Source organism: Passer montanus, unplaced genomic scaffold (assembly GCF_014805655.1).
Source record: "Passer montanus isolate IOZ18808 unplaced genomic scaffold, ASM1480565v1 scaffold17, whole genome shotgun sequence".
In the NCBI taxonomy this organism is placed as follows: domain Eukaryota; kingdom Metazoa; phylum Chordata; class Aves; order Passeriformes; family Passeridae; genus Passer; species Passer montanus.
This window is the reverse complement of record NW_024364270.1, coordinates 5,595,214-5,616,438: the sequence shown is the minus strand read 5'-3', so window position 1 is coordinate 5,616,438 and position 21,225 is coordinate 5,595,214.

Below are 21,225 nucleotides of genomic sequence, written 5' to 3'. Positions count from 1 at the left end.
GAGCTTGGTATGCTTCACGTGAAAAAGTGAATCAAGTTTTGGACAACCTACTGGACCACAAGGAAATACTGAGAGATCTTGAAATACTGAGACTGCCAAAGAGTCTTAGGCTTGGTCTAAAAGCAGGCAACAGCTACTTGAAGAGGAGTTAAAAAAAAGGAATTTAAGAAAAACAACAAGGGATTTAAGGAAAGACTTTCACTATGCAGTGTACCCCTATCAAGGTGTGCAGGTAAGCTCTGAAATTTCCATCCATTTTTTTTGAAGTTTTCAAGATGCGGGTACATACAGCCATGGCTGATCTGACTTAGTATTGGCAACAGTCTTGTCTTTTTGGATGAGCAGCCTCAAAAGTCTTTTTGAAATCCTTCTGTGATGAGCAGCTTTATGTTTACCCTCCGCTATTCTATACTGCCTAGAGATTTCTGCATCTACATCAGGAATCCTGGCAGGTCCACAGGATTTGAAGATTAATAGGTTGGAAAATACCTTTTCCATGGTTGCCTGGAATCCTCAGCTCTGCCTCCTCTGCATGCAGAATATATTTTTACCAAGACCCGGCTCCTGTAGTGAAAGCTTTATTATGAACTGCAGCTGTCCATACAAATTTGTATGTAAATTAAGATTACACAGACAAGCTAATTACAGAAACATCCTATATTTCAGAAGTTTGGCCTTTCAATTTAAGTATGGTGTAACTTTTCATAGCAAACCCAGGATTTAGTATGAGAGTGTTTGGACTGCATGCCTCCAGAACAGACATCTTACAGCATGTCTGCTTGTAAGCAGCTGATAAAGAAGTCTGTTGTTCCAAGGGACAATGCAGAAGAATCAAGCCCAACAAATCATCATTTGGGACTCCTCCTGCACTTAACACCCATACATATAGAAGAAGTGAGGAATCTGGAAACTCCCCATGATGGCTTTCCTCATCACCTCACCACAGGGGTGGGGCTGGATCAAACTGTAATCCCGGAGAGCTCTGTGCATTTTTTTCCACCCAGCAGATATGAGGCAGCGACCCACACAAAATGGGACAGCGGCACTGGTGATATATTTTGAGTCCAGAGATATTTTAGGACACAGTAGGTGATGCAACTGGTGATAGAGATACTGATCAAGCTAGTGAGCAATCCTCTGTGGAACATTTTTAGGCATTAGCTTTAACACGCTGAAGAATCTTCCCAATCAAGATGCATTACTGAAGGCAATTAATTATTATAAATAACTTTCACATCAGTCAAAACTGAATGCAATTTAACTGCTTAAGAATAAAATATATCCCTACCTAAGGATTTTCTCTTTTCAAATTCCAAGCCCCTGGGAAGGAAAACATCCTCAAACAAACAAACCCCAAAATTCCCTTCCTCATCCAGGTTGTAAATTAATAAAGGAAAACAACATGTGTGAAAGAGAAATGCCTTGCTGTCTGAAGGCTTTATTTTTAAAACAAGAATGTTCAGATTTTTGAAGGAGATGCAGGTGTTCCCTTTTTGTGTCAGTGCCAGAAAAAATGGTACAATTTGGCACAAAACTAACAGAAATACAGTCTAAGTGAAAATACGCGGTAATTATTGTTCTACCTTAAAAGCTGTATTTCTAAGCCACCCCATGAAGCTTTACTTACAGATTTGCTTGCTTTTCTTTTATTCGCTTTCACCCTATTGTGCTTTATTATTCTTGCTCCTTAGACCCACGTCTAAGAAGTAGGAAATTAATTGCCTCCATGTTGGTGGGTGCTCATGCAATTTGTTTCATATAGTGCTTCTCAATCATCTTAAAAGTACATATTCAGGCTGAAACATAAGCACAAATAAAACTAGTGGAAAGTAGCACTGATAATTTAGCTAGAGAATCTGTTAAGCTATGTGTGCAAGTAGTAAAAGCAACAGGGAGAGGTGAGGGGTTTGAAAGGCCAAAGGTATTAGCCCAGTGCATCTCTTTTCCACTCTTTCTTCTCCTAGGCCCCTCCTCCCCATGTCTATCTCTAGATTGCTGTTCGCATTTCCTTTTCCCTTGCCCAGACCACATTCTCTGTTGATCTCTTTACCTGTACCAGAGAATATTTGTCTAATCTATTGATACCTGTATGTGAAGTTGTTTGCAACAGGCTGTTATCAGCTGTGAGTTTTGGGTTAAGGCTCATCTAAAGGCACTTTTGCAGTGTCACTGGGTTGGGCTTACCCTGTGGGTGCAGGGCTGTGGGTGGTGGTAGCTGCACTCCAAATCATTCACCAAGGCATGGGTAGAGGAACAGACACCTGTGCATCTCTTCTTCTGTGTGTTTTACCATCTGCCCTTGACCCTCAGATCTCAGTGTGCCTCATTTCTCACTTCCCCTATTCCCTCATTTATCTGATGAACAGGTAAAGAGGGAAATTCCCAATACTCAGCTGAATCTCAGAGATTCTCTCTACTCACCCTACTGATCTTGAACGTCCCAGGTTATCCTTAGAATCTTATTGAGCTGGGGAAAGTATAGGATTTGTTTCATACTCTCCATCACTGTACCAAAATCCTCAAAGATACATTCCCAAACAAATCCTCAAAGATAAATCCTGGAAGATGACAAGCAGAGACATCGCTGCGATAACAGCCTTATGAGGGTAAATATCACGGTGTAACAGTCACCAATTATTTATACATTTTCAATCTATACTGTTTGAGAACTAGTCTGAACTTTAAAATTTACATGCCACAAAGTATTTGCCTTAAATAGACATTTCATTTCCCCAAGTAATGGGCAAGCTGAGGCTTGCTTGTAATATCCCACTCTCTTCAGTGAATCCTACAGCACAAATTACAAGTCTTCACTTTCTTTTCTCCTGAGCAAAGCAGTTGCAATGTCATTTATAGAGTGAGACTCTGAATAGAACTATGGCTTATAGCTAATATGTTCTCAACACCCCACAAAATTGTGTCAGACTCCTCAGAGAAGAAATTTCCACTTTCTGATGCTTTTTCGAACATCTGGGTTTTTTTCTGCTGTAATAAATCACAAGCCTAATTTCACTATTAGTCACTCTAACCATGAAATTTATATATACAATCATATTGTTCTGGAAATTGCATGAGTATCCTCTCCTAGCTCATTGTCCAAATTGTCATAATACCAGTAAGAATGGTTGAAATCGTAATTTGGTACATTCTGAGGAAAATATATACAGTGACATAATGCACGTATAGTCCTTCCCAAGCATGCATTTTTAAAACTTGTTTACAGCTCACTGGCCTGTGTAGAGCCTAAAAAGTTCTGCTGGGCAAAGTTCTAGGTCTCCTAGAATTTCCATTAACAGCTGGACTCTCTGCCCTTTCCTACCTTATAAGTGAAAGAGCTTAGGAAAATCTGGCAGTCTCCTTGACATGCAGTGAGGTTTTTTAAATTCTTCATTACAGTTTAAAAATCCCTACCGGGGAATGAATTTTCTGATCATCTGAACTCGTGCAAGTCAGGGAGTCTATTATATTAATGGCATATTTCATTGCTTTAAAATTCAAAAGTGACAATCTCTGACACCAGTTAGGAACAACGGAGAGGGAATAAGCCCAACAACCAGGGCAGTGAATGACACACTGCTCTGCACAGAGCCCATTTCAATCCTTTAGCACTTCACCTTCCTATGTCTGAAAGCACTGCCACAATGGAAAATTCATTGCATTAGAAAGAAAGGACTTTTTCTTGCCCATAACTGTCAGTATCTGCCCAATAAAAGAAATTACACATTCTAGGGGTATCTCCTTATGATTATTTTGTCACTGTTGTGCCACTCCAGAGTTTGGGCAAATCCTCCAGGAACCAGAAAGAAATTATTTGGAGGAATTCCTAAGGAGAAAAAAGATGGATGACATTATTAGGAGACCTCTTCTCCCTGTAAACAAATGCAGTGATAATGTCTTTCAGTAAGGTAAGCAACATCTGAAAGAGTTGAAACTATGGTCATAATGACTGTAATAAATCCATGAATGACATCTGAATGATTCATAGAAACTGCAATAATTTGTGCTTTATCTAAATTGTGTAAACATACAGCAGAACAAAAAAAACCATCTCAAACCTAAATTAAAAAATATATACAGAAAAATCCTTTTGCTATGTATGATTTTCATTGCACTAGAAATGATGAGGAACCTGATGATACAATCTTAATTAATTTTGTTTGATTTTTATGAACTCTATTTATTACTACGACCTCTGCTTTGCTTTAAAACTTTCTTTTTTTATGGTGGAAAAAGGCAGTATCTTTGAATCTTAAACAGGAACATCAAAGACTGTCATCAAAGAGACAGGCTCTTCAAGAAGAACAAAAAGAGACGAATCACCAACCACATCAGAGGGCTGAACTGAGCAAGTGAAGGACTGAAAAGACATGTTCTCCCTAAGGATTCTGAAAGGTATCCCAGCAATGGTGATGATACAAGAGGTTGGAATTTGCTGTCAGATATTGGTTTTTTTGTATGCATCTATAAATTTCCTCAGCTGCTACAAGCAAAGCTACTGCAAATTTAAGAAGGGCTTTAGCAAAGCAGACTGGTTTATGCCTTTTATTTGGTCAAAGAAATAAACCAAGGATCCTACTTCAGCAAATTCTGAGTAGTTGCAAGCAAGGGTTTGTAGTTATCCTGCAGTAGTGTCAGGTACTTGTAGCAAGAATCTGGGAAGTCACCACTGGTATCAAGAGTCTGGGAAGCTGGCTGTAGCCTTACAGTAAAGGTCATTGGAAAGCAACATCATTTTTCCCCTGGAAGGTGTTTCCAAGGTGCCAAAACTTTTTGTGGTGTCTATACTTCTGCTCTCACCATATGGCATTCACAGTGCCCCAGCTGTCAACAACAAAACTCATATTCCATACCCATAGAATTTTTTTCAGAGCTCTTTTTTCTGTCCAAACAAGAAAATTATACCTTGCTTTCTATCAAAACTTGACGCATTTCATATACCAGCAGATGACTATCACTTTCAATCTTTATTGGACCAGGCTCAATTGTGACTAACAATAAAGCTCAGAAAAGGCTCCAAAACCTTGCACCCATTCCAACAGATCTCCCCCTCCTTTGATCTTTCTGTTTCAGCTTCTCCCTTTCTTTTTAATAGATATGGATTTACTTCTCTTCCCCCAGATAACTGCCCAGATTTAATATAAGTAATTCATTGCAGCATAAGAAAAAAAATGCCCAAACCAGATAAAATCTGACAGAAACAGTCACTCTTGGTTCTGTCATTTCCTAGAATCTGAGTTTATATCTTAGCTGTCTTACCAAGCTTTGAGCAAAGCCTTACTTATGCAAGTTTGAGGGGGAGAAAAAGCCCTTGAAATCTAAGGGATGAATTTCTACTGAGCTGTATCAAGAGCTGACATTTCAAGAAGTTTTATTATACTAATGTTCATCTCCCCAGCTCTTGAATCTTGCCTACCACTTTTCATCCTTTCTCTCCACTGCCTACCTCTGTCATCATTCCTAAGATGCTCCCCATTCCTTATTGCCACTGAAGAAAACCTGGCTTATTTTTCATTCCTTAATCCCTCCTTTTCAAAGTAACTCCCCACTCTCTTGTTTTCTTTCCCTTACAAATTTACTGTTTCAAATTAGTTGTTCCCAGTTCTAGCTCTCACTATTGTCCTCTGCTCTGTCTTCTCTCCTGCCCATCTCCTATCTCCAGTTCCTCACTCGTCTGTGTTTTTGTCTAACCTCTTCCAACTGAGAGGAAAAAAGCTGTGTTCTACCAAACAGGGGCCAGCAGATGAAAGTTTTTCCTTGGACAAAGAGAAAGGCTGTCCAAGCCATTTGCTGGAGCATGTCAGAATTTTGCTATCAGTTTTATCAGTTACCAGTTAAAAATGTGAAGTTTTAGCTCTTTACAAAAATAGTAAGATACTCTATCTTTCAAAACAATAGCCCCTGAGGTGGCAGCAGCAGTTACTGAGATAATCCAGGAGTGAGTGTTAGATCCAGCTGTGCAGGGGGCTTCTGAGCTCAGGGCCACCCAGGCATCCTCCCTGGGTCTTGTTCCAGGATCTGGGACCTGGAAACCCCCATCAGATAAACCAGGTGGTGGCAGGAGCATCCACAGGAGGTTTAAACAGCTCTAGGCAGCACAAGTTTATATATGTAGTAAAAGCCCTACTAGAGGAGAAGGATACTAAAAAGAATGAAAATATGGACTAAATATTATTAGAACTGACAAATCAATAACAAATAGAGAATAGGATACAGCAGAGAGTTTTTCACTCATACACCTTACCTTTTAATGCAGAAAAAATATTCTTGTGTTAGTAATATCAATCCTGGAAATGCCTTTCAAAAACAAATAAATCATGCACCTGAGCAGAAAAAGCCCACTGTTCTTAACCATTCAAATTGTTTAATGTTATAGGCAGTTAATAAGAGCATCTCACAGTAATGTGTGCAGAGTCTTCTTAGTCCTTCCTACAGGTACACCTATCCCTTACCACAGTAATGATTCCCCAGTATAGCACTGAGTTGGATATAGTCCTTGCAAATTTAGTACAATATTTTAAATATATTTCCTGAAAGCACAAGTCCTTGGTGGTTGTAGGCTGTACATCTCACCACTGTGTTCTCATCATGTCAAATCCTTCAAGTGAAGTGACATTACACTCAGTCTGCACTAAACAGTGCTGGTGATTCACTAGACTGCAGTCCTCCTTTTAAGTCTGCGCTGAGTCAATACTCTGATAGGAGTTTATTAAAGAGGACTCTTATGTTGCAGGCCTAATCCTTTGATGGGGCCTTACTGTTGGGACGTGCCCTCTTTTTGATCATGTAATACTCACAGTAATTTTTCTGGAAGTCACAGTTTGCCTCTTAACCTGGATGTCTTGGATAAATTCCAGCTCAGGAACAACATGCTGAAAACTCAAATCCCTTGGCAATTTCAGTGATGGAAATGAAGTTACTGCTTGAACTGTCTATTTATTGATGAAGACTTTAACTAGTGGTAGTTCTGGTGATCCATCCTTAACTGAGTACTCATTGTGCAGCTGCTCTCTGCATCTTAGAGGTGTTATGAAAAATAATAATTTCAGTCATTGTGAAGGCACTGCAGACTTTTATGCAAGAGCTGCCATGTAAGAGTTAAGTACTATTAGGTTGCTTGTAATATTATGATTACATTGATTTTTTTTTCAGTAGTGTCCAGCTATCTCCAAACACGTTTAAAAATGCAGTTCACAGGCACCTAGGAAGCAATTCTTTCCACAGGCTTGGAAAACAAGGTATTAAAATATTTAAATTAACAACCTGGCATATAAATCCATAATCTCGACTATCTAGGAAGTAGAATTAAAAGAAGTTTGTTATGGTTCCTATTTTGTATGAAATAAACAATATCTATAGATCATATTTAGAAAATTAAGATGTAAAATGACTTTTGGGGAAAAATAAATAAATAAAGAAAACAGAGCTCTCTAGAATCTTTAAAGAAGACCAGTTTTCCAGAATGGGAATGAGTCATCTACAATCACACATCACATCTAAGCAGTTCTTTGTCAGGTGTATAGCTTTAATTTCCTGCTGGATTATTAATTCTGTTGGATAACATGGTGATGGGGGCAGGGGAAGGAAAGTTGTTTGAGCCATGAGAATTTTTTTGCTGTCCTTCCTTCCCACCCCTTTCTCTAAAACTGTCATTTGGATGGCTCATATTTAGGTCTGTTACATTAGAAGCAGCAATAGTATTTTTTTACTGTTTTTTTTCTTTTCCTCTGCTGAAATTCCAACACAATTAATTTTTTTCTTAACATTGTCCTAAAAAGCAAAAGAACAAGTGATTTGTCAGGGATCCAAAGGAAGCTGTATGTCTGCTGGGATCTCTGACCATTTTAAATCTCTGAACCAGACTGCAGGGAACAACTGTAAACAAGTGTGACACTTCCCCAGCTGTTAGGAAGGCATGGTGGAGACAGAAGTTTGGAGGGACTCTGGTTAAAGCCTCTCCAAAAACCAATCAGGGAAAAGTGAGGAAAGGTGAGTTCTCTCCCATCCTCATGCTGATGTAAAGTTTATGTGTTAATAAGTGTTATGTGCCTCTTAGCACATTAACATATTTTACTTTAGAATACCAACCTTTCTAAAAACAAGTAATAAAATCAGGTTTTGGTGCTGCAAATAGAGCTTCCTTTAATCCTGAAAAGATTTAGAATTTTCTAAACTGTCAGAAATAATTGACTGAATGAAGAGCTTATCTTTCAATCATTCAGACCTGGACCATGACTGGAGTTTTCCATATTCCCTGTCTGAACATCAAGGAGTCAAATTCTAGCTGCTGGGGCAGCCCTGAAGAGAGAATATTTTCTGTGTAGCAACCTTTTCAGTAACTTCAATTATGACCTACAAATAGACGTATTTCTGAATTGCTCCATGTTCTTTGCCCTTAATTTAAATTTTGTATCTCCAAAAGCGCTGGCTGGAATATGGATCTGTCCCTCACAATGCACAAATGAGAAAACACTGAGCAACCTGCATGGATTTAAATAATTTCTAAATACTCTCAAGGCATCCATCTTCCCTCTACGTACCTGAAAAGGTGCTTCTCAGAACATTACAGTGTCTAATCCTCTGGTAACTGCTAAGTAGGCTGCTATTTTTCGAGCAGAAAGAGCTATTCTTTTCCCTCCCCCACATTGCCCTCCAAGAAATGTGGTTTTCCTAAGAGCAAAATAGAGACTGTATTTGAAGTCTCTATAAAAGAACACACAGAGAGTGAAAAAAAAAAATCAATATGAGGCCCTTTGGTAGCTGAAATTAGATGCTTCATAATGCTGTGCCAATCTCCCTGAGCATCATGTACTTCACCTTCAGTGCCTTTTCACTTCTTTTTGTCCATTACCTGTGGGAATAAAATACAGTCTTAGGGTGTTTGTTTGTTTTGGGGTACTATTTGTGTCAATTAATTATTAGAAAAAAAAGTCAAATCCCAGGTGAATGATTGGAGTCCCTTTGTAAGGAAATACCTCCTTCATTAGGTGTTCCAAGTTCAGTTAGGTAGTCAGGGAGCATGTTTTGGATACATCCTAGACAAATTAAATCAGTATCTTTTATGAAAGCTCATTGCTAAGGAAGACACACAGAGCAGGCAGAAATAGTATGAGTGATATTCTGGCCTGAGAGTGGCTGAGAGAAAGTGATTTTGAGATATTCCTGAATATATTATCATTGTTCTGATGAAATCCCTCAAAAAGGAATACTGAATTTGAAGTGACTGCCTCAAAGTACTTTTGGATGGTCAGCTGGAAAGAACATCAAGGACAACTTACATTTCTTTACTGAAAGGGTAGTCAGGCTTCCTGACAGGCTTCCTACAGAGATGGTTGATTCCTCAAACCTATCAATATTTAGGAGGCATTTGGACAATGTCCTTAAAACCATGCTTTAACTGGTAAGTCTGAGGTGGTCAGGCAGATGGACTAGTCGTACCTCCCAGCTGAAATAGTAGTTCTTATAGTAGTTCTTTGATTCAACTCAATTCAGTTTGATTTAATGTATTTTTTAGAATACACTGTTTAAAACATTCTGTCTAGCAGTTCTCCACAGGTGCAAGCAAACTACAGCTTTTTTTTTTTAATCTCTCTACTGATACCCATCAAAAGGCAATGTTGTTGAACACTCCTATGGGAGAAGTGTGTTTTAGTGGTTATCTGTGCCCTTTACTGACCTTCACAATCCTGATTAAGTCAAGAGGCCGAGCACTCTGTCTTGTTGAAAATGCTGCCTGACTCAAGCAGCCTGAAGCAGCAGGAGGAACACACTGAGGAACAACTCAAGGTTTTCCTGCTGGTAGGGAAATCCAGTTTAGCTCTTCATTAGCAGAGCATCTTCTGCAGGGCAAGGCATGGGGAAATAGTTGAAACTGGACATTCTCTCCACTCCACTATTAACAGGCAAAAAAATCTTTTTGGAGAGAAGAAAAATTTAACTGTTTTATGTACAGAAACACCTGGTCATTGCCTTTCTTTCTATATTCTCTTTTCTTAAAGATGAGAATATTACCAAGTTGAGTAAAGAAGGATGTAGAGATTCTGCTTACTAGGGATAACAAATAAAAACCTATAAAGAAGTTGATGCTAGTATATTCTTATTAAACTCAGCACATTAAACTCAGCACATTAAACTGTTTAATAACATCTACATTTATTAACTGGTGGTATCTACAGCAATGCAAGCTAAATTTCAATCCCTGTATTTTAATCAATTAATGGGTGATGGTGTTCTGAACTGCAGGCAGGACAACAGGTGTACTCCCTGCATAGCCTGTACCCCTGCCAAGGGTTACAAAATGTTGAATTCTGCATCTGTGACCTTTATGTAATGAAGAAGGTCATTTTAATGCTAGGACAGCTGCACTAAGCCATATGGTGAGCTAGAAATGGTGTGATCTCCACTCAAAATATGTTGCAAAGATATTATTCTGGTGCTGCATGCCCTCTGGTATCCTCAGGCAGAGTCTTATTTATCACAGAGAAAAAGCATAATCATTCGAAGAAAAATGATCTGGAGCACTTAAAAAAATATTAAGTACTTAAACAGAAATATTCACTGCTGGATCTGAAGATCATCTCATGGACATTGCTCTTACATGCCCTCTCCTTTGGCTTGGCATGCACACTGCATTTGCTGCAATCCATCATAGGACCAGTGAAGCCAGGAGCTCTCACAAGTAATGAATTAATGAGGCTAATTAGAGAACTCTAGGTTATTTCTGCTTCTGTTTATATGACATCATGATTTAAGGCCACACTATAACCCAGATGCCAGCCAACTGGATGAGAAGACCTCAAGTGGTGAGCACCCAGAATAGGAATGTTCCTTCAAATGGTTTCTGTCCAGCATACTGATCATTGCTCAGATTTGAAGGAACTGGCCCAAATTTTACATTTCTCCATTAATGTCTCTCTTCATACAACTTAGTGATGCAAGAAGACCCCCTCTATGTGGATGGAGCTAGATTTTAGGTGAAATGAATGTTGGAAAAAGTTTTCAAATCTCAAATAAATAATGCTGGGGTAAGAATGCAGTACATAATAACCAGGAGAGCCAGTCTGCTTGCTCTCAAAAGCTGCCCTACTATTGTTAAGAGTATTAAGATTAGAATCAGGATGTGCTGAACACAAGTGAAACACCTGTGATAAACACTCCGAAAATAACTCAGCAGTACAGAGCTCTTACTCTCACAAATTACTTGATTAAAGCTGTAAAAGCCAAGGTTGTTTTTGTTTTTCTTTATCAAAGCCATGGCAATTTTTCTTCCAGAAAACAATGCTTTAATGTTGGGTTTTAATTGGATTCTTATAATTCAGATGCAGAATATAATATTTTAAGGATTATCATTTTATTTTCTAATGTTATTTATTTTTTAGTATTATTCTAATATTATTATCTGCTATGTTTGAAAAGCTTGATGAATGGATAAAAGGAAAAAAAAATTAGAGTGTTTCACATAAACAAAGAAAGACCACATCCAAGAGTATTCCTTGACTTTAGAACAATTGCCCTTTCTTTTTATGTAAAAAAGAAAGCTTTGGATTGCTCTGCAGTTTCTTCAGATTAAGAGATTGATAGCTTTGTCTCAGTAAGGTAATTTAAAATCAGCTCTGAAATAGGCCAGCAAAACCATCACATCTTTTTTTTTTTGAAAGAATCAGATATAATGAAGGAGATCACTAAACAAGTATGTGTGGTTACAATGGGTGTCTTTCCTTTTCCCAAAAACTAATTGCTTGGAAGATAATTAATAATTAAAAGAAATTTGGGCTTGATGTACAAAAATGCTACTTTCAACATTATAACAAAAGATCATGAATGGAATGTTTTAGGAGGAATAATTTATAGACAAGGTTAACTGACTACCAAAACTTCTACTCTACTACTAAGATTCCTGCTGAGCTCTCCAAAACTCTCTTAACTAGGGACAGGGTTTTGTTCTAAGAGATTGCACATAACTGCATTTGCAGTCTTTCTGCTTGTGTTGTCTGCTCTTACAGTGCCGGTACGAGGAAGTCAACCTGTGCACTCCCCAGGCAGGGAGGGTTCAAAAACGGGGTTATGACAGCTCTGCCTGAGCCTACCAAAAAAACCCCAAAAAAACAAAAACAACAACAACAAAAAAAGCAGCCAACCAACTCCGTGTGGTTATTTTTTTAAATGAAAAATAAATCTAGAATGTCCTGCAGCTGCAGTGTGAGTCCAGCAACCATAGAAAGAAATGGGGAAGGTTGTTACTTCCACCAGCTCCTTCCTTTGCAGAGTGCTTTTTCTCAGAAAACACTAACAATCTCCCGGCGATACCTGTAGACTCTTGGACAATAGGGGTGTGCTGTGGGGAATCCACACTTTGATATTCTCCCAACTCTAAGAGAAGCTTCCCCACACACAGGTTTAACTACAGCATTTTCAGCATCTGTGCAGTCAGTCTCTAGTGAAATACTGTGTTCGAGATACTCACTAATTTATTTCTGCTCTTGCCAACTGATTTACCCTGCATATTAATATTAACAATTATGTTTGTACAAATGGGTCCATTAATTCTAACTTCATTTCCTTTTCAATTGGTAATATATGTAAAGAACAATAACAAATGCAGCATAATTTTACCCATGGCTATTATAAGGGAGTACACAATATCACATTTATTTCCTTCTAAAAGCATTGCTTTTAAATGAGCAAAGGATATTGCAACAGTGTTAGCCTTTTTCCTTCCCTCAATGCATTGCAAAGTGTGGGAGGGGTGGGGAAGGAAAAGCCATTTAAAACCAAAATGGAGTTTGAGAGCTTGATCCAAAGTCAGATTCCTCCAAGGGGAATGTTTCCTTTTACTTTGTGTTGGTTTGGTACAGGCCCATAATGAGCATTAACAAAGTTGCCCTGGCAGACACAGGAAGAAAAAATTTCTGCAAACTTTGGCATAATAAACAGTATTTAACCGAGTCATTATGGAAAAAGGAAGGAACATATTACAAAGCATGGCTGAAAAACATACTGTGAATTTCAACACCAGGGAAACCTGACTTCACAATCCAAATCATGCAAGCCAAGAAAAATTAGTAAACATTCTTTCATAAATAAATTAATATTATTTTTCATATTAGGAGCACAGAAATTAAGTGATAGTTGCTATCATACTTCAGTTCTAGAGTGTACAGCAGGGAAGGTGATCAAGAAAGCTAAAATTACGTTTAGAAAACTCAAGCAGTAACAAGTACAGAGTTGTACTGGCTTTTGAGTTTGTATCAGGCAAGACCCTGAATAATCAGGTAAGAGAAAATTAGTCCTTCATTACGGAAAAATACTAAGAGGATCAGATGATCTTGTTTCTGTGAGAAAAAGGAGGGGTTTACTGAAAAATTCTTGGTGATATGACTAGAACTTCATATAGATTCTCACAGAATATTCCAAGAAAAAGCACTTCAGTTCAACATCAATATTGTCATCTTGATGGTCAATAACTGTACACCAAACTCAGCACTTATATCTCACTGCAGCTGCTTCCATGAATCTGACAGAGAAATATTCTTTTTCAATTGAATTTTCTAAAACTGTCTAAATTTTTAAAATTTTTGGAAGTGAGGCAAAACTCATGAGTTTCTAAAGAGAAGTTTTGCTGCTTTCTCTGGGAAGTATTTTTACTATCTCCTATCAACTCTATCCTAAGATCTTCTTACCAGAATGGGCTAAAGCATCAGAATATACATCAACATAAATTTCCCAGCAGAATAAATATCTTCAAACAGCTGAGCTGGTCTTAGTGAGTGGAAATATCCATTGGCACCAAGAGATCTCTCCAACATCTTCTCCAGAAGAAAGCATTGCAAAGATAACAAAAGTGAGCTGACTGATCACTTTCCCCAGCAATCTTTATATTTTACTTTTCCATGTTGTTTAGTGGTGATTTATTAGATAATTTCTGAGAAACTCCTGTCATGTAGGTCATAGCCCACCACAATATTTGGTAGTCAATATCAAATTGGGATCATCTTTCAAATTATCCTGGAGTTTTTTCCGTTGGAACTTGGAGAAATCATGATTGAACATTAACTCCTAATGCAGTGTAGTGGATGGCAGCTGATTTAGCTTATTTACTTTCACAAAACGTAGGAGTGGATACAAATACCTGATGAGATTGCAGGGTACAAAGACCTGGGAGTAGGAGTTTTGCCTTAAATCATATCCAGTGCTTCACAGGGAGCAGCCTGCAAGCCAGCATGTGATTTTATGGCAAATTTTTTCTCCAGGTGCCATTAGGTGGTTTGGTCCTCCAACAGGTTTCTCTCCCTCACTGACACAGTCAAACAAATAAAAATTATTTCAGAAAAGTCTATGGGACTACATAAACCCTGAATACCCTAAAGGTATGGTTAAACAGTAAAAGCACATTATTACAATGTGTCACAAGTGCAGGGCAAAAGAGATCGAGGATCTCTGCAACACAAAGAAATTTGTGCAGTTAAATTCTGGACTGTCTGTGGTAATGCCCCATGAAATTAGGCAAAAAAAAAAAAAATAGAAATAAAACCAGCTTTGGATGTCCATTCCTTGGAAACATTTCTTCATTCCCACAAAGGCATCAGTCTCTTTAAACCTGAGCAAGCCAGGGTGATCAAGCCCCTGAGAAATTTTAGAAGCAGTAGGAGTGCTCCTGTGCTACTCTCAGCAACCTGTCTCCAGCTCCTAGTGCATAAAAAGACAACTTCTCTTTTCATTTTCCCATCTTCTGTTTCCCTCAAACCAAATTATGCATCCAGAGAAAAATTTCCCAAGCATCTTTTTCTTTCTCATTCTTTGGCTTCATCTTCCTTTTTTGGTATCCCTTCATAATAATTCTTTTTGGAAATACCCTCTGCATTTTGATTTAATTTCCCAAATCAAAAACCCACTCTGCGTAAAAACTCTCTTTAGCATAAAGCTGGCAGGCTTTCTCCCTTGCTGATAACAGGCATTTAGGTTTGTTGCCAACAGTTACTTCAATAATAGTCTCACTGTCTTACTGACAATTAACGTAGGCTTCCCTGTTAGACTGGTAATTAGGGCTTCAAAATGTCAGAATCTGGTCCAGGCTGAATATCCTGGATAGTGATTGTGAGTAAATAAATAAAAATATAAAATTGAATTGAAATGGACAATATCTGGCTGAAAAGCAATCCAGATTGCAGTGTGATCCTGGTTTCTGGTGTGGGGGGCCAGGCTGACTCAGCCTTGGGAATTCTGGGGGATGGCCCCTCTGGCTCACTCAGCCAAATCAGTGTGGTTGCTCACAGCTGAATTGGGTACTTTCACATGAGTAAAGAGAACAAAATCTGTCAGTTTGCAAGACAGAGTAAGATCTCTTTGAAACACCAAGTGCCACTGCAGTGGGTCATATCTATTAGTAGTCTTAACGAACACTGCAATTAAAATGTCTGGAATGAAATTCGTGCTCCAGCTGCATAGCAGGTGATGGCAGAAAGACAAAACCAGAAGCGAGAGGACTCCCAGTTATGCCAAGTTATGAAAGAGGACCTGCTACAAATTCCTTCCTACTCAAACTGGAAGATTGGGTAAGGAGCACCTTCTATTGCCCTTTGTCCTAATAGTATTCATATCCACAAGACATCACACTGAATCAAACAAATATTCCTTGTAAGTTCACCTTCCCTGGGAGGATTTGGAGAGTTAAGCCGCTGCCAGTTGAGGTGCACAGCCTTCCTGTCCCACGTCTCTGAGTCACTTCTGTTTTCAAAAACACTGATTTGTCAGAAGACAGACATTTAGCCAAGTTCTGCCAGCTAAGCTCTCTAACACAGCTGCCCTTTTTGACCCATGCAGCTAGACAGAGGATTTTGGTTCAAAGGGAAATCTAAGATTAGACTGTCAACTCTCCTATGCAACCTGTGTATTTCTAACTAGGGCTCCATGGGCAAAATAAGAAAACAATTTGTGTATGAGCAAATTCACAGCATCTTTTTAGTTAGCCCTTTCTCCTAAACCCCATAATGTTTAATTTTCTTCTAATTACTTCTAATTTTGTTTTTTCATAGACTCTTCAATGCCTTTCTTTCACACATATTTCCCTGCAGAAGAAGGAGAAACCCTTAACCATATCCCTTTATCCACATGTGCCCTGCAAGTATGCCAGGGGTGGCTGTATCCCAGAAAGTGTTGTACCATCTTGGTCTTAAGGAGAAGATACTGAATATTCTTACCTTTTTACATTGTTTATTAATAGTGAAAGATATATAATATTAATGTAAGGGTGATTTAATCCAACTATAGCAACAAATTTTGCTACTGTCTTTCATTTTAATACATTGGGGGAAAAAAAGGCAGATTCTATTTCCAAGTTATGTCAAATGTAATTTTTCAGTACATATATAAAGGAAATTATAAAAAGCAGTTACAAATTTTCTCTTCTATTTAGAGGCAAGAAGACTGTTCTGGGTTTTTAAATTTCAGATAGAATATCTCTGTTTTCAGTAAACTTTACATATTTAACATTTAAATGAAAAATATGTTCTAGCCATGGAAAAGTCATCGATTTGGCAGCATATTTATTCTAGAAAATGGAAGTATCTTTATTCTGAAGCAGCAGTAATACTGTTTATATTTTGTGTTGGTTTTCTTTTGAACTGAGAAATCTGGTTATTTAAAAAATAAACCAATATTATATTTCAGTCTGCCATATTCTGCAGGCAAAAACCATCAGACTTGCAAAGTGCTGTAATCACAGGAAATAAGAAACTGGAGTTGATAAGCTTGGCTTCCCATATAATCATTTCAGGTGAATTGGTGACAGCAGAAATCAAATTCTGGGGATGAGCAGATGTGTCTTTAAATGGCTGAGATTACTGAGTTCCTTTTCCCTCTTTTCTATGTGTGTGGACTTAAGGAAGAAAAAAATATATATTTTAAGGATTTGCTAAAACAGCTTTTAAAACAAACTGTCTTTTTCATCTTTGCTCATGTTTTTGAGAAGGAGAGGGCTTTTGATTGAGAAAATAGTACAAAATTCAGCCTACATTTTGAAAGATAGTTTCTTCCTTTCTGTTTCAAATGCTATGTCTATTGCATTTTATTTACAGATATGTTTATTTGTTGGCCTATGTGTGTGGCATATTGATAAGGAGGTCCTGGTCTACTTAATAGGCTAGAAAGCTGAATGCTTCCACTAGAAAAAAAAATGCTTATGGATTTGATTTTAAGGGTTTTTTTTAGTTTTAACTCTTAAAATTTTTCTCTAAGCTCTCTACAGCTAGCAGAGAAGAATAGAGAAATTCCAGCTGTGGTAGAGCTGGGAATATGCAATTTAAGTTTGATATATCTTCATTTTAGGTAGGGTGGGTTATTAATTTCTGAGGTCAGTGAAAGAGGTGGGCATGGAGGTAATGAGTTGGAAAACATGGCTCTGGACATAACAGGAATTTGGGATGAGAAGGGATGAATTAGAGAAACCTGGAAAAGGACAGTAAATATTTCCTTCCTGGGAAAAAAAAAAAAAAGGATTTTTTTTTTCCTATGCAGAAAATCAAAGGGAATAAAAGAGGATAAAGGAAAGCTTGAGGATGGAAGCTGTGACCCAAGCACCATTAAAAACACAGTAGCTGCTCTGAACTAAATCTGCATTTCTCTTATCCTATTAAGTGGGAAGGCCAGGTTATATTTACTGCTTGCTCCGATTAAAGAGCAGCACAGAGCAGCACCACCTCCAGATGAAGCCTCCGTGGCAGGTTGTTCGTGCAGTTACTGCTGTCTTCCCCTTCTTCCTCCCTGCTCAACCACGTCCTGGGGAGCCCCCTTGTCCTCCTGTGCCCTGGGCTTGCCAGGGGAAGGGCAGTGCACATCCCAGCTCTGATTGCATTTAATCTTTCCTTACTGGCTCTGTGAGCATGCTGTCAGGAAAGGTGGAAAAAAGCCTCTCCTCACTGAATTGTAAACCACAAATAAGGTAGCTGGGGGAGGGGGTCAGAGAATTACCTTGAAGTGTATTTTGCTGCCGTCTGGGATTTAGAATATTCAAGAAGTAGCAGAAATTTTTAGAGAGGGCTTGACACACACAAATGTCTCCAGTGAAGGAAAAGAACAAGTTCTTTTTCAGATTCCTGCCTGCTACCCACAAAACAGCTGCAGTGGGAGTGAAGATCTTTGAGAAAGATCATACCCTCCCAACCTGGAAGGACCTTGCTCATCAATTCGAAATAGAAGAGAACAACATGCTAGAGCATTCAGTTGGATTTTCAATTGCTGAAAAGCTTCACTTTCCAAGACATCAGGTCTGGCTCTCCTGGGTTTTCTAGAGGGGCTAAGAACTCCTTATCATCTTTTCAATACACTGCTGGAGCTGGCAGCCATCCCTATGCACCAGGTTTCTTTTATTCTGTTTATTTTACGTTTAGGATAAACAAACGAGCATTACAGATTGCCCAGCAAAGGTGTGGTGTTGTTACACCTCAGTGAGGGTAGCCCAGGGTGGAGTAACAGCTTGGTTCTTGCTCCAGGTAACTGAAGGGACCATGCAATTGTGCAGAGGAAGGCACGGTGGGACCAAGGCAGTATCTCAGCCTGCAAACCAGTGTGAGATTTAACAGCCTGATGTAGAGCCTACAATGCTGCTCAGTGCCTGCCCTGTTGAGGACTGCAAGGATTGTGCTGGTAAGGAAAGTGGAAGCAGGATTAGGCCAGATGCCAAAGGCTTGTGAACCAGGATTAGTATGTGCAGTCTTCTTCTACAGCACCTGTAAGAGCCAAAACGGCCATCATGCTTATTTCTCCTCTAGTCCATCTAGAAGATATTAGAAACTGCGCAGTTAAAGTACAGCAGTATTTCTGACTGGCAGTCATAGACATAATTTCTCATGAATAGATTACGATCTGGCGAGTGCCTCTAACGGAAGATGGCTGCTGTGTCAAACTTGGATGAGAAAGCCCATCCTGATTACCCCAGTCTTGTTACGTGAGAATTTGTAGCATATTTCCCTTGAAACAAAGAAACATGGCACATAAGACAGCGAGAGACCCGCAGCATTTCTCTCCCAGAGCTACAGTGTTATTATCTTGGAAGGCAGCACTGCCATCTGGGGATGGAAAAACAATATTTCAGTCACAGTTACTGTCTCAGGAGGGGGGGGGTGGTGGAAACATGGAAAAATAAATAGAAGCTTGCAGTAGCTCACAATGATTTTCTTACAGTATACATGGATCAACAATTCCCTCTTGGATTATTGCTCTCAAATAGGTTTACATTATTTTTCCCTTTAATACAAAGGTTCTACCCTTCCACAAGCATAAGTGGGGTCTTGCCTTTTTAATGCTTGTATCATTTAACAACTGTCTACATGGTGCAAATGCTCTGCAATGAATTCCCTGCAATTCCTTGAATTACAGTATTATTCCCTTTTTGCTCACCAGCAAACAAAGGAAGAAGTGATTTGCTGAGCCCAGCTAATAAACTGTTCTGGAGGTCAGTCTTTAGTCTTTGAAATTCACAACAAATACTAATGCAGACATTACTGTACCCGTATCTTTTGACATCCTAGTGAGTCTACTGTCATTTTCTCTACACACAGCATTTATTCTGAAACATGTGTTTTTTTCCTGGGAAAATTGCTGTCCTTTCTTCCATCTCATCTAGGTCTGTCAGGATTTCCTTCTGTTTCACTAAGAGAGAAAATTCTGCACATACTTACATAGCTAATTATTTCTCTGATCTTGCCTAAAATCCATGTAGAATATAGAGCTGCCAGTCTTAAAGAAAACCCACAGCCTCAAAAACACACAACCCCCTCTAGATTCAACAGTCAGCAATGTGATTTATCAAGAATTATTATCTGCTGGCATGTAGCCAGCTGCTTCTGCTATCTTGAATTGCTTGTATGTTTTCTGTATATGTGTGTTCCTATCAAGTGTGATGACATTAGAAGCATAAGCTGACTGGAGAGCACATGGGGGCCAGAAGGGTGATTCCTGTTCCCTCTCTGCCCTTAACTAGTGCTTCCATCCTTTCATTGAGATGGCTCAGCCAAGCAAATTGACCTTGCTGAAAAATTTGTTATTGTTTTTTATTTTAATTTTCTGAGTTGAAGGTTAATCTTCAGCCAGATCAGATCCCTGTGAACACTGGCACAAGGGAAAATTGAGATCCTGCAGTTAAAATTGCTATTTTGAGAGGTAGTACAAGATACATATCTGCTTACACTGAGCATAGAACCACATCCTCCCACGTGCAGCTTACAAATCTAATAACTGAGTCATATCTGAGGTATCATGTTTAAGTCCAGAAAACTATTGCATGAAAATTCTGACAATTCATGAGTTTTATCAAAAATCCATATTTTGCTGGAAAACATACAGAAGGAACCTTTGTTATAAGCCCAAAACAATATAAAACTCAACAAGACCCTTAAGGCTGAGTACAGAGATTTTTATGAAGATTCTAATCTTATAAATAGATTATATAAGCACACCCGAATAGATCACTCCAAACATCATTTGAACTGACTCACTACTTACTTTTTATTTGCCATTTAACAGCAAATAACTGCCCTCTGCTTGAAGCCACTTTCTTTTTATATCATTTGCTATTTTAGTGAGCCCATCTATCTTACCTCTGCTGAAAGGATTCTCCTGCAGTAGATAGAATACATTTTTAATTCTGCCTTAGAAACTTTTTTTTTTTTTACACAGTTTTCATGGAGAAGTGTTTCATAATAAATGCCGAGGACTTATTATGTTTATGAAATACATCTGCCATCAGACAGGCTTTACTAACTCACAGAATAGCAATAATTAGGTGTCAACCATTTATGCTGTCAATCTATTTAGCAATTTGCTTAAGAATGAAGTGACCAGTTCAGTTCAAATGTGGCTCCCCAGCACAACTGGGTCCAGATGTTCCAGCTGTGGGAGCCTCCAAGCCCTCAGCTGCCAGAAATGATGAAGGGACAGTTAAGGTCTGCCCTTACAGCTGAAATCCTGTCTGCAAGATGACTAGGAGCAATTGCCTGCCTTTTCTCAGCTCTTCTGTAAGTGTGGAAGGGGTTTTGTTGGCTGGCATCATATGAAGATTTTGGAACCTGACATTAAAGCTGGCCACCCTTTGTGCATAGCATTTTGAAGCAAATTTTTGCACATTTATCATACCAAAGATAGCCGCTGCTACTGAGGCTTGCCAGAATTTTATGTACTTTTCTAAGTACCTAATTTTGCTCTAATGTAAGACATTAAAAATGTTGCTTTTATAGG